At 44.4% G+C, this 14,487-nt stretch overlaps 1 long non-coding RNA gene across 1 annotated transcript; it reads right to left on the reverse strand.

The window, feature by feature from the left end:
- Nucleotides 1-5,655: 5,655 nt before the first annotated feature.
- On the reverse strand, nucleotides 5,656-13,915 carry LOC141491587 (uncharacterized). Its single transcript, XR_012469657.1, has 5 exons — nucleotides 13,810-13,915; nucleotides 13,498-13,610; nucleotides 11,264-11,412; nucleotides 7,075-7,159; nucleotides 5,656-5,964 (listed from the first exon to the last, which is right to left on the reverse strand). It is a non-coding gene; the product is annotated as an uncharacterized LOC141491587 (long non-coding RNA).
- Nucleotides 13,916-14,487: the final 572 nt, after the last annotated feature.

Raw genomic sequence — 14,487 nt, forward strand, 5'->3', positions numbered from 1 at the left:
GTCTGAGGCCAGATTTGAGCTCAGGTCTTCCTGACTCCAGGGCCGGTGCTCTATCTATTGTACCACCTAGCCACCCCCAAAATATGTTATTTATAAAGTTTTGTAAACCCTAAGTATTATATAAGTATGATTATAGATATACATTTAATATATATATACATATATACATATATATATATATTTGTATGCAGTTTTACACTTTGGTGTATGTTGTATAAATATACAGATAGTCAACAAACATTAAGCTAGGCACTGTGCTAAGGCACCAGGAATAGGAAAGAGGCAGAAAACAGCCCCTGTCCTTAAGGAGCTTGCAATCTTAAGGGGGAAGCACTGAGCAAACAAATACAGATAGACAATATATACAGGATAAATACGACAGAGGTAAGGCAATGGAATTAAGTGGGGACTAGGAAAGGCTTCCTCTAAAAGAAAGAATGGTTTTTTTTCAAAGGCAATGGGGTTAAGTGGTTTGCCCAAGGCCACACAGCTAGGTAATTATTAAGTGTCTGAGGCCAGATTTGAACTCAGTTACTGCTGACTCCAGGGCCAGTACTCTATCCACTGTGCCACTTAGTCACACCTGAAAGAAAGAATCTTCATTGTGACTTAAAGTAAACCAGGGAAACAAATAAGTGGAGATGAAGAAGGAGAACATCCCAGGCAGGGGAAACAACCAGAGAAAATGCCTGAAGCTGAAAAATGGAACAGTCAGGAGACCCGTATCACTGGATCAAAGAGGACACGCATAGAGGAATAATATATAAAGAGTCAAGAAATGTAGTAGGGAGTAGGTTATGAAGGATTTTTTAAATGCTAAGGTGGATGATTTTTCTATTTGATCCTGGAGGCCGCAGGGAGCTACTTAAGTTTATTAAGGAGGTGAGTGACACGGTCAGGCTTGTTTGAGGAAACTCATCTCAGTGACTGAATGGAGGACGGATTGAAGTGGGGATCAATAAGAGGTAAATGGGTCCCTAGACACCAGGCTCTGCATCAGGGAGGGGCAGTGTCAGAGGGGGGAGGAAGCTTCCAGAGAGGAGTCCACCAGAGATTTTGCAGAGGTGACATCATGGGAGATGCTGCAAGGAAGAGACCAATGAGCTGCTCTATGGGGAGCCTGTGAGAGAGCTGATGGAGGTGACATCGTGGGAGATGCTGCAAGGAAGAGACCAATGAGCTGCTCTATGGGGAGCCTGTGAGAGAGCTGATGGAGGTGACATCATGGGAGATGCTGCAAGGAAGAGACCAATGAGATGTTCTATGGGGAGCTTGTGAGAAAGGCTACAAAGGTGAAGGCTACGAGGGAGCTGACAGAGGTGATGTTGTAAGAAATGGTGCAAAGGCGACACCAATGAGAGCTGTTCGAGGAGAACCCACCAGAGATGTTGTGGAGCTGACACTGACAGGAGGCATTGCAGAGGGGAAGTCCAAGAGGTGCTGGTGAAGGGAAGCTGACAGGTCTCAGCAGCAGCCTGGAATTGGGGGATTCGGTATTGTACTAACGTGTGAAGATGTGCTTGGGGGTGCAAACCATCAGTTTGGGGAATGTCTCATAAGAAAACTCCTAATACAGATCAGGTCCTGTTCTACAATGAGCATCTTAGAAAGTAGATGGGAGGGGCGGCTAGGTGGCACAGTGGATAAAGCACCGACCCTGGAGTCAGGAGTACCTGGGTTCAAATTCGGTCTCAGACACTTAATAATTACCTAGCTGTGTGGTCTTGGGTAAACCACTTAACACCATTTGCCTTGGAAAAAACCCTAAAAAAAAAAGGAAAAGAGCTATTTAAAAATAAAAAATTAAAGACTGAGAATGGAATGGACTGGGAGAAAAAGGAAAGGAGAGATAGAATGGGATAAATTATCTCACATAAGAGAGTCAAGAAGAGGGGGAGTTGAGAGGGAATGAGTGTACCTTGCTCTCATCAGAATTGGCTCAAAGAGGGTAAAACATACACATACAAGTGCTATAGAAATCTATCTTACCCTGCATAGAAAAAGTGGGAAGAGCAGGGGATAAGAAAAAGGGAAGGGAGTGATGGAAGGGAGGGTAGATTAAGATGATAGAAGCAAAACAGGAGCGTGAAAGGAGAGAGAAATTAAATAAATAGGGTGGGGTGAATAGAATGGAAGGAAATATATTAAGCAAATATAACTGTGGAAATAATTTTGAAGACTCATTACTCAAATATATAGAGAACTGAGTCAAATTTATAAAAGAATCATTCCCCAATCATATGATTGAAAAGATATGGGAAAGCAAATCTGGTGGTTGCAAGACCTACAGAAAAACAAAGGGAGTGACAGAGATACCTGAGAGAGAGAGACAGATATAGACAAGCCTACATAGACACAAACAGAGGAAGGTGGGGAAGAAGATAATAGAAACTCGGATGTCTTGGAAAGCTCTTCCAATAGGCACTTCTCTGTCCACTCAGAGTGTAACTCGACTCTGAATGAGGCCAAACAACTACTGGCAGATGGAAAAGTAACATTGGAGCACATGATAAAGAGCGAGCATCATGCCCAAACCTGGCAAACGCATGTCAAGAAGACTGTGGAGAATGCTCTGCACAAAAAGATGGAAGAAACTGTGCAACTCAAGGAAAGGCTGAACATGATGACTGGGCTCATGAGAGGGACCATCAACCAATGCAGGAAGTACAAGGAAGAGATGCTTATCACACAGGAATTCATCAAGGGTCCTTTGTGTCAAAATCACCTGGAAGCCCGAGAGAAACTGCTGAGGCCCATGGTCCCTGTGTTCCAGAGACATGTTGGCACCCAGCTTCCAGAAGCCAGTTGCCTTTCTATGGGTTCCAAAAGGCTGAAGCAACAGTCCATCAAGCTGGAAAAGGACCTGGAGAAGCTAAGATCCACCAAGGACCACCTGAACTCCTGCCTGCATGACAAGCAGATCGGTCACCAAGTGGATTATGACATGCTGTGCTTGCGAATTCGCCAGAGCCAACCGCATGTGTCGTACGACCAAATCCAGAACTTGTACCTCTACTGACCCCCACCCCATCCCTGCCCCTAGCCCTATTCCCACCCCATTCCCCAATAAAAGTCAGATGTAAGCTAGAAAAAAAAAAGAAAAGAAAAGATATGAACAGTTTCAGATAAAGTAATCAAAACTAACTACAGACATATGGAAATAAATGCCCTAAAGCACTATTGATTGGGGAAATACAAATTAAAATAATTCTGGAGTATGATTTCACACCTATTAGATTGACTAATGGGACAAAAAAAGGAAAATGACTAATGTTGGAAGGCATTTGGGAAAAATGAGACATTAATGCATTGTTGGTAGAGTCATGAACCGATTCAACCATTTTTTAAAGTGATTTGGGACTATGCCCAAAGAGCCACTTAAAAAACATTTATCGGTGCACTAGGTGGCGCAGTGGATAGAGCACTGGCCCTGGAGTCAAGAGGACCTGAGTTCAAATTTGACCTCAGACACTTAATTACCTAGCTGTGTGATCTTGGGCAAGTCAGTTAACCCCACTGCCTTGAAAAAACAACATGTATACCCTTTGATCTAGCAATTTCATTACTAGGTCTGAATCCAAAAGGAGATAAGAAGCAAAAAGGAAAAGGACCTAGATATGCAAAAATATTTATGGTAGCTCCTTTCTGGTGGCAAAGAATTAGAAATTGAGGGCATGTCCATCAATTGGGGAATGACGGAACAAATAGTGCTATGTGATTGTGATGGAATACTATTGTGGTATAAGAAATGATGAAGGATAATACTCTCAGAAAAACCTGGAAAGACTTAAATGTGCTTATGCAAAGTGATAACAATATTATAAGATGATCGACTGTAATTGATTTAGCTATTCTCAGAAATACAATAAAACAAGAAAAACTCAGAAAGATTTATGATGAAAAATGTCACCCATCCCCAGAGGAAGAAGTGATGGTGTCTGAATACAGATTGAAGCACATTTTTTTAATACTTTATTTTTCTTGAGTTTTTTGTATAACCTATATTGCATTTTCTTGCCTTCTCAAAGGAAGGAGATTGAAAGGGAGGAACTGTAGAAATTGGAACTCGAAGTTTTAAAAATGAATGCTTCTAATTGTTTTTTTCTCTATTTTTCTTAGGTTTTTGCAAGGCAAATGGGGTTAAGTGGCTTGCCCAAGACCACACAACTAGGTAACTATAAAGTGTCTGAGACCGGATTTGAACTCAGGTCCTGCTGACTCCAGGGCCAATGCTCTATCCAATGCACCACCTAGCCACTTCTCTGTTTTTAAATGTAATTAGAGAAAAATAAAATACTAAACAACAAAAAGAGAACATCACTGAGTGAAATGAGCAGAACCAGAAGAACATTGTACACATGAACATCATAGGGTGACGATTACCCATGATGGACTTATTTATTTTGGCAGCCCAATAATCAAAGACAATTTTAAGGGACTTGTGATGGAAAATATCATCCCTATAAAGAAACAGAACAGTGGAGTTTAAATGAAGACCAAAGCTTATTATCTTCAATTTCTGAAAGGTGTCTTATGTATTATGTAAATTTGTTATCTCTAATGTTTTCTTTCTTCCTTTTGGATCTGCTTGTTCTCTCACAATACATTCAGTTTCTATCTATGTTTAGCATGGTTACAAATATAAAACCTATATCAGATTGCTTTCTGTCAGAGGGGAGGGGGAGGGAAGGGAGGAAGGGAGATAAATTGTAAAACTCAAAACCTTGCAAAAAAAAGATGGCTAAAAACTACCATTGTATGTAGTTGAAAAAACATATAAAATATATTTATATAATAATAAAAAAAATCATTTTATCAAAGGGCCACTCCCCTAAGTGTCCTTTCCCATCTGCTTCAGAAGTTTCCAGATTGTTGCATGAATCCTAGCCCACCCACTATCCTCTCTTTTTGGAGATGGAGATGATAGGAGCCATAGTCAGTCTTCTGGATCTTTTCTTCCATCTGCACTGCCCTTCCCCCTTGCTTTTTGGTCTTCTCCCACCCTCCTAGGGCTGTACAATAATCAGCAGGCAGAGATGCCTGTTGATCTGGTCTTTCCACTATTTTGGGAATAGTGACTCGTTGGCTGCCAAGTGTTGTCTCTGCTTTGATGAAATCAGTGTGAATGACATTGGAGTGAGACTGACATTATCTGAACTCTAACAAGGGCAAGCCGGGAGGTCATGGAACCCTGACAAATTAAGCGTAAAGCTGCTTTCTTGTGACCTGGATTTCCCAGCTGAGAAGATTTCCTCATAGGATTTTAGCTTGAGAGTTGGGTGGGAAATAGCAAGGTTCCCCCCATGTCAGTGCTCCCTCATCTCACCTTCAGAAGAGAACATGAGACCCAGATATTTCTGAAGTTATTTGCCCAAAGTGACACAGTGGCAGAGGCAGAATTCAAGGCTCCAGATTTAGGGCCCCCTTCCCCCTTGCCACTGTTCTACTGGACAACCAAATGAAGCATACTTTTATCAAGAGAGTGACCAGAAGGCCTTCTTCTACCTCCTGATGGTATCTGGGGCCTTGAGAGAAATGATAATGAGCTAGCTCTCTCTGGAGGGTTAGGCATGGACAGACAACCCTATCTGTTGATCAATATTTTATTATCTCAGCTAGTTACCCAGTAACTGCCCAGACATATGGGCCAGACACACAAAGAAAGTCACAGAGATCCTACGGTGTTGACCTGGCTTTTGTGATCAGGACCCTGGAGGGATGGAGTTTGGAGCTGGAAGTAGAGTCAGCCCTTCCAGGGGCATCCCACAGAATGACAGGATGCCAGAACCAGAGACACAAATTGCTCAAAAGTAGTCTGTGGCTGCTAGGGTCACCATAAGACATAGAGCATTGGACCAGGAGTCAAGAAGACAGGCTCAAATCCAGGCTTGGATACTCACCGGCTCCCTGCTATCTGCCTCCATTTCTTCCACTGGAAACTGGGGATAGTGATATCCCAGAGTTCTGAGAATGAAATAGATAAATTTGTAAAGTGTTTAGTGTAGTCCCCGATATACAATAGGTGCTTATTAAGGGCTTATTTCCTTCATTCTTTACTTGACTCACTACTCCCAACTTCATGTAATACAAGAATTTACTTCTTCATCTATCCTTCAGGAAAGGTACTCACTAGTTTCCCCTCAACAAGTGCTTGGGGCCCTAAGGTTCTAAAACAGTGTGAGCTTAATTTATCCATCCATAAAAAGAATCCACACTTACTGCCCTGTTCTCTTGGGTCTATCTCCAATTCTTCCAAGGGACATGCATGGTCCTTGTGACCCAATAATCACTCTTCAAGGAATGTCAGGGGCAATCTTCCATGGAAATGTTCTGCCCACCATGGCCCCTCCCCACGTTCTGACTCTCCATCCATGATAGCAACCATTTCATGAGCTGGTTCTTTCATTGGCCTCTCTGACTTTTGAATGGGACTGCTATACCCTCCCCAATCCTCAACATTCAAACTTCTCGAAATATCCACCTCAACTGGATAAGAGAAATGAGGATATTCATCCCTTTCTCCCCTCTCCTCAAGGAAGTACCTCTCCGGGAGGCTTGCACCTAGGGGAAAAGGTCTTTTATTATTCTCACTACATCCGAGTAAAGAAATTGAGGTTGACATTTGCCTGAGGTCATCTACCCAGTGGAGCTAGCACCCACCTAGCAAACATGTGATGTGAACTCAAGGCTTTGGACTCCATGTCCAGTGTTCATTCACATATAATAAGCCTGTCCAGATCATCTGACCTCTGTTTATTTAGCAGAGAAACAAGAGTTAATGTACACTCTTCTTACCTAAGACAGATTTTGCTGAACATTGGTCACATGTCTAGGGGTATCTGTTCAGGATTTGCCTCAGAGAGGAAATAAATCGAATAGGTCAGGGATAGTGCCTCCCACAGAGTGCATGAAACAACATGAACCAAACCTATGATTTCTCCTGTAAAACCCATTTAGTTTCTGGGATGGGGGTAAGGCGCACCAGAGGCGCCAAAGGAGGAGATGTTAATCATAGTATTTTTCTTCTGAGTCCCAAGGAGACAAACATTTCTTATCCTAACACTGATTACACACCTCTGTTTCTCTGTATCTGGGTGTCCTTGTCCTCTAGGTTTCTCCATGTCTCTCTTTCAAGAAGTGCTGACATTTGTACCCAGACCTACAGAGAGAAAAGACAAACAGCAATGAGTTAGAGACATTCAATCATGTGATACAAGGAGAGGTTGTCCTAAAAGTCCCAGAAAGACCTCTTATGTGAAGTCTGGGGCTGCAAAGACAAGGTGCGGAAGATTTAAGAAAAACAGGAGAGGCGCAGCGAGGTGACATGATAGAGCACCCGCCCTGGAGTCAGGAAGACCCAAGTTCAAATCTGGCCTCAGACACAATAATGACCTAGATTTGTGACCTTGGACAAGTCACTTAACCCTACTGCCTTGCAAAAACCAAAACCAAAAGAAAAAAATAGAAAAACAGGAATCTTTCTGGTCTCTATCTTCATTGAGGCAAGAGTGAGGTGAACACATCTGTTTGTTTAATCTGAGTCCAGACTTCTAGATCCCCTAGAGATAGAACAAGAGATGGTCTCTTGGCCTTGGCTTCCCCATCTGAAAACCAACGGACTGAGCAGGGTTCACTTCTAGCTTTCAGCTCAAAGTCCTTCCTGTAATACAACTTACAGCAGTCTACCCCGAAGTTTCCTGGAGGTCAAGGGTGGGAATTGGTCATGGCTTTGGAAGAAAGACTCAAGGCCCTATATAAGAACCAAACCAGAGGGAGGGAGAGAAGCACAAAGTCGGAATATAAGAGTTCCACCTGCAGAAGTCAGCTCTCTAAAGAGGGATTGGGGGGAGCCCTCAAAATGGTGTGATTAAAGGGGGCCTGGCCTTTGATTCAGGTCCTGGCTCAGTCACTTTCTACCTGTAATTATGCTGGCCATTTTAACCTCTCTGTACCTCAGTTTCCTTTTAAGTCACACCAAGAGGCTAGGCTAGATGTCTCTTCCTGCTCTAAGTCTACAATACAGTGGTCCCTGGGATCATCTTGCCTATCCTCCACGAGAATGCCCTCCTGGCTACAGTCTGGGTTTTGGTGACATCACCATCTCCCTGTCTTTCCCCTTTAAAGCTTTCCTCTGATGTCCGCTTCGGCAAGGTTTTACGTGACCTAAAAGATGTTATGGTGGTGTATGTCTGTGGGAGGAGAGGAGGATGGGTAGTTTCATTTTCCCAGCCCCCTAACCCCATTCAGGTTGGCCCGGGGCCACCCCCAAACCCTGGACTGAGTTCACCACTGGCAAATGGAAAGTTTTCTTTAGAAAACAGAAAGTTCTCTTTGTAGCCTCAGAGCGAGCACAGGCCAGAGATGGAAGACCTCCAAGGCTTCTGTTCAATCAGTCACCCAGTTCACACATGGCTGCAAATGGATCATTTGCTTACAGAGATCACTTTGTTCTTGATTATCAAGACCACACAGGGCAAGGGCTTGTCTACACTGGCCAGGACAATCAGGCTGGACTGCCCCCAGCCCCCAGGGCCCTTTGGCTGGATGAGCCCTTGAAATAACTCCCTTAGGAATTTCCTTTCCATTTGTCCTTGGTGTCTCAAGATAACATACCGGAGGCGACCTTCCATTTCTTATACCTGGAGCATAGGAAAAAACTCACAGGCTCATTTGATTCGAACGTCAAAGCTCATCTCGTCCAAGTCTCACAAGTTTGAGTTGGGAAACTGAGGCTCAGAGAGGTGAGGCGTGTCCAAGGTCACAGGTAGAATTCAAAATGAGATTTTAAGTCGGACCTTGAAGTAAAGGAATTTCAACAGATAGAAATGGGAGAGGGGGACAGGGAGCATTCCAGCAATGAAGGACAGGATGAGCAAAGGCCCCTGAGACAGAGGGCTGAGTCAAAATGGATGAGCAAGAGTCCACAAAAGGTAGGTTGGAACCATATTGTGGCAGACTTGAGAACCACTGCCAAAGGCTCCTTCTCTGTGTAGTCTCCAGGAAAGGGGAGGACAGTCTTACTATGATTTTCATGGCACAGGATCAGCTGGGTGGACCTTGTCCACGTCCTGCCAACAACATCAAGTCAATTCAATAAGGATTTGTGAGGATCCTACTGGGAGCCAAGTGTTATGGCGGGGCTAAGAACAAAGCCCAGTCTTTGCCTTCCAGAAGCAATGATGGGGATTTCAAAGGGAGATTTCGGAGGAGTTTGAGCTCTGTGGGGCAGTCCTTTCTAGCCAATAGTCAAGAAGAGGGGCAATTAGGTGGTTCAGTGGCTAGAGCACCAGCCCTGGAGTCAGGAGGACCTGGGTTCAAATCTGGTCTCAGACACTTAATAATGACCTAGCTGTGTGGCCTTGGGCAAGCCACTTAACCCCATTGCCTTGCAAAAACCAAAAACTGGTAAAGGAGGTACACCCCTCCTAAATTCAGGCCTGACTCCATTCTTTTCCTTCCTTCTGACTGCTAAAAAGTGAAACTTTAGTGAATTTAACATCAGTTCTTTGCTCCACAAATAATGGGCAAAAGCTTTTCTAATATCTGGCATTTCTATATTCAGATTACCCCTCTTCACTGCCCTCAATGAGTAAATCTGAGGGAAGAACCATGACTTGTGGCAACTTGTGTCTTTAACAAGTGGTTTTTATTTTACCCTGCTCTCTCATCTACACCTCTCCCCCCAAGAATAAATGCTTGAGTGTGGGTGGTAGAGCCCTCAGGTCTTGGACTGGCACCTTAGCCCCTCTCCCCTTCAAAAAAAAGGTTGTTTTTGGACCAAGGCTGGGACCTTTCTCCTAGTTGGTGCTCCTTGTGTACTTGAATGATAAAGGAAGGATCACTAGACAAGACACCCAAGTCTGAGCCTCCATTTGATCCATTTGTAAAAATGAGGATTTGTCATTGTCCTTCATTCTCATTAGGAAGTTGTTGCCATCACTAGCAAATAAGCTGGATTTGAGTGAGGGGGGCTGTGCTAAGTCCCCAGCCTCACTTTCTCCTTCAGAGCCATCTGGGTCCAGTGGCCAGGTATACAGGAAGACGACTAGAGATGACTCCAGGTGCAGTGGGAGACTTTGTTCTCTTTAACCTAAGGTCTTGGTTTGATTAAGGCAAAGTAAGAACTGAGGCAAAGAATGGCCTCTTTTTACCTAGTGAAAAAAAAATCTACCTGGGAGAGGAAGACCCTCAGGATTTCTGACCAAAACAGAAGTGATTGATATTTACATTCATTCTGAGGATTTAGGGCCCAAACAAAGGCTAAGTGAGGCTTGGCCTGGGACCTATTTATTGTTGGCCAATCAATGAAAGTCCGAGTGACTTGGGTTTAAGTCCATTAACCTCAAGGCATATTGCAAGGTTGTCAGTGATCAAAAATTACAATCGTTGGGGCAGAGCACCTAGAGATAAGGGTTTAGATACCCTCTGTGGATAGAGGCTTGTTGATGTTGCTTGTCCTTCATTCTTCAGGAGGACTGTGAGCATAGACTGACAAACACCTAACCTTGGGGAGAAGTTTAGAAATAGCTCTTCATGTGATGCCTGTGTGCCTCATACTGTGGGATCCTATCATGAGGAGCTGGGTCAGCAAGGTCAAACAAGAGCCAGCGGAAAAGACTGGAGATTTTTTTAGCCTTGAGAAGAAAGAACTCCGGATGGGCGCAAGGGGAGCCACCACAGATCGCCAAGTGTTGGGAAGTTGTGTTTGAAGATTCATCCAGTTTGTTTATTCTGGTTGGCCCCAGTTTCCAATATACAAACAGCAGGTGGTTGCCCCTAAAATGCCATAAAACTGAGAATTATCACCATAACCCTGAAGAGTCTTTCTTAATAAAAGCTGATGGTGAGTGTTTTTAGATATGATTGGGTTTTATCTGGTGAAATTGGCTTTAGGATTCTGATGTTAATAAAGATTCTGAGGCTCAAGGAGGCAGCTTCCTCCTAATCACACAGCTCATGAGCATCCGAATCAAGGTTCAATGCATCTCCTGCCTGTGGGTCTGGCAACTGCTGCATGGTATACCCCACGTTGGTTTTCCTGCCAGGGCAGCCCTTTCAGCGCTGATCCAAGGCCTTCCCTGCACCTATTGTTTTGTGGGGTTTCCTCTAGGAACCATGATCTTGTCTTTTCCTAGGAGATTGTTTGGTTAGCAGTGTCACCTAGTGGTTAGCAAGATGGTACCTCCCCACCTTCCTCCTCTCTCACAATCAAGGCTCCAGCTTCCAAGAAGGGGAGAACATAAAGTCTGCATTAATGACCAACCTGGAACCGCTTGTGATGTTTATAATGGTTCACTGAGACCTTGAATGTCACGCTCTCTGCAGAGAAGGCTCAGGGCCAGAGCCTCGGTTGTGCCGTTCCCTTCTGTCCTCGACACCACGAACCGGGCCACCCCACAGAGCGGCTCCTCCCTGGGAAGATGAGAAACTGCTTAGAGAGCAGCAGTGAGGGCTGATGACCATCATTCCCTTCATCACGTCCACACCGGGATGGGCAGCTCTCACCACCAGCAGGGACCTGGCCCTGCCAGTCTGACAAGGTCATTGCAAAGAAAGTGTTTGGTCAATGTAAAAAGTGCTGTCTAGTGGGACTTGTTATAAGGCTTGCACTGTATTCTTATCATTACGTTCTCTGTCTTTGGAATCGTGAGTCCATCAGGCTGTGCTACTCCCAGTGTGGAAGCTCCCTCCACCAATGCAGATTCCATTTCCTGGTACCATTCCTAGCACGTCCATAGTGGGTGTTTGTTCATTTGCTTCGTTGACTGCTATAAACAACTGTCAGCCACCAATCTCCTTCTGGAGATTATATTAAATAATTGTTCAAGATTATATAGGTTGGGGGGGGGGGTGGTAGCACTATGGATAGAGCACCGGCTCTGGAGTCAGGAGGACTGCGTTCAATACAATGTGTATATATAGATATATATATACATATTATATATATATATGTATATGTATATATATGTATGTATATATATGATTTTTTGCAAGGCAAATGGGGTTAAGTGGCTTGCCTAAGTCCACACAGCTAGGTAATTATTAAGTGTCTGAGCCCAGATTTGAACTCAGGTCCTCCTGACTCCAGGGCTGGTGCTTTACCCACTGCACCACCTAGCCGCCCCCAAGGACCTGAGTTCAAATCCAGCCTCGGACACTTACTAATGACCTAGTTGTGTGGCCTTGGGAAAGTCACTTAACCCCATTGCCTTGCAAAAACCTATAAAGAGAAAAAAAAAAGAAAATCACATAGTAACATTATTAAAAAAAATCATATAGGTTGGGGCAACTCGGTGGCCCAGTGGATAGAGCACTGGCTCTGGAATCAGGAAGACTTGAACTCAAATCCAGCTTCAAACACTTGACACTGGGTAAGTCACTTGACCTGTGACAAGTCAAATAAAACCAAAAGAAAAGATTATATAGATTGTAGGAAGACTGGAACTTTTATTGTTCAGTCCAGCTGACCCTGTGACCCACGGCCTTCCACCACCAGTCATGGGGTTTTCATGGCAAAGCAGAGGTTAAGTGATTTGCCCAGGGTCATACAATAGTAAGTGTCTGATGCAGGGTTTGGACTCAGGTCTTCTTGGGCCCCCTAGCTGCCTCTAGGATTGGAACCTAGGGATTCTCAACCCCAAATCTGGATTTCTCACCATTGCTGCTCTGCCTCTACACCCCTTCTTCTCCTTCCACTCCCCCCATCCCCATCTATTTGTCTCTGTGTGTGTGTATGTGCTCACACATAGACTATACATAATATAAGCACATAATTTCCATTTGTCATTGTATCTGTCACCTAGGTATTTAAATATCTTCATGTTTATGTATCCCTCTCTACCTATCTTATCTTGTTCGGGTCTCCCTATTTCTTATCCCCTCCTGATTGGCCCAGGCGCCTTTCCCAGCCGGGCTAGCTTGCCCTTTCCTTAGTGAGGACACCCAATCAACTTTAGAACTCTGAAGGCCCGAGCAGGGCTAAAGACAAGCACCACCCTCCCTGGCCTTGTATGAATATATGTAAAATATTAGTGTAATTTGGGGAGGGGGGAAGAGAGGCTCTGGAGAAGTAGGTATGCCTACTGTCAGTGCAGATCTGACCCTCGGTAAAATAGGTCAGAGATAAGAAGGTGGTCAACATTGTGGTAGATGGATTGAGTCTGAGGACCGAGAGTCCCTCCCTGAGCTTGGATAATCTTTTAACCTCTGGTCTCATTTCCTTCATCTGTATTTGAAGGAGCTCTAATCCCTTCCAGTTCTTTCTAGGACCCTCTATTTATAGGGAATTGTCTGAGCCCAGAGAGGTTATGACCTACCCAGAATCAGATGAGAGTTTTGAACCCAAACCTCCAGCCTCCCAAGACAGGTCTGTTCCTCTAAGGTCCCTCCAAGTTCCAACACCAGGATTCTGTGAAAAACTCTCCAGGGATGAGGAAGCATCAGGTCAGCCTTCAAAGGGGCCTCATTCCTTCCTGGAGCTAGCCTGGGGGAGCCTACCTTGCTTTCCCCTTCTTCTTCCTTCTCAGATGGCTAAGTTCACACTCAGGATGGTCTCACACGCTCAGGCCTGATGCTCCTTTGCTCAGGGTTATAGTCACTTGAGGAGGCTCCTTAAATTAGGGAAATTCAAGAATCAGAGATGTTCTCACTACAAATGAACAATGAGGCTTATTGGGTTAAAAACAACCTGAAAACCAAAAACCACTAGCAGAACACGTTTGGGTTGTTTTTGTCTTGACGTACAGAATTGTCAGGGCAAGGAACACCCACCATGGAAATTCCCTCTCCCAGGGTTGCTGGGCTGCTTACCTGCCCCTTAGAGCTGATCCAGGGCCCCCAGAGCCAGGATGAGGAAGGGGGAGACCGAATCTCGGTCTTCTCAATTCCACAACTCTTTGCCAGGTCGAAACTTTGGCCTGGTGCAGGCATGCAAAAATCAATCCAGGACTTGGGAGAGGAATCCCGAATCAGTTCAGCCCAGGCAGCCAAGCAATGATGGATGGCCCCCAGATGTTATCAACAACAGATGTTTTCGAGGAAGGCCGACCCAGAGAGAGCTACAACTTTTCACACGGGTGTGATCTTGGGAAAGCAGCTAAGGTGTTCGTGGAATTCTTTGGTTTCAAGGGCCACATACATGGATATTCACCACTCACTGTTTCCCTGCCCTTCGGGGTACAGAAGCCTTCTCTAATAAATAGGTCTGCATCAATGGGCCCCTCTCTTCTGACTCCAGATGAAACACTCTGGTTAAAGCTCTAATAAGCATGTTGACTAGGAGCCCAACAGTCAAGGACATGAGGGAATGAATGAAAAAAATAAACATGAGAGAAGTATTTACTTTGTACCAAGACCATCATAGTCTTTCAAAACACCAGTTATTTTTATTTTGAAAAATTATGCCTTTCATTAATTAACATCTATGGCACCAGGGTCAATGAGACAAGAGGTCCAGGTTTCCAAGTCCCAGCCTTTGGAAAAAGAAGC

Source organism: Macrotis lagotis, chromosome 6 (assembly GCF_037893015.1).
Source record: "Macrotis lagotis isolate mMagLag1 chromosome 6, bilby.v1.9.chrom.fasta, whole genome shotgun sequence".
NCBI lineage: Eukaryota > Metazoa > Chordata > Mammalia > Peramelemorphia > Peramelidae > Macrotis > Macrotis lagotis.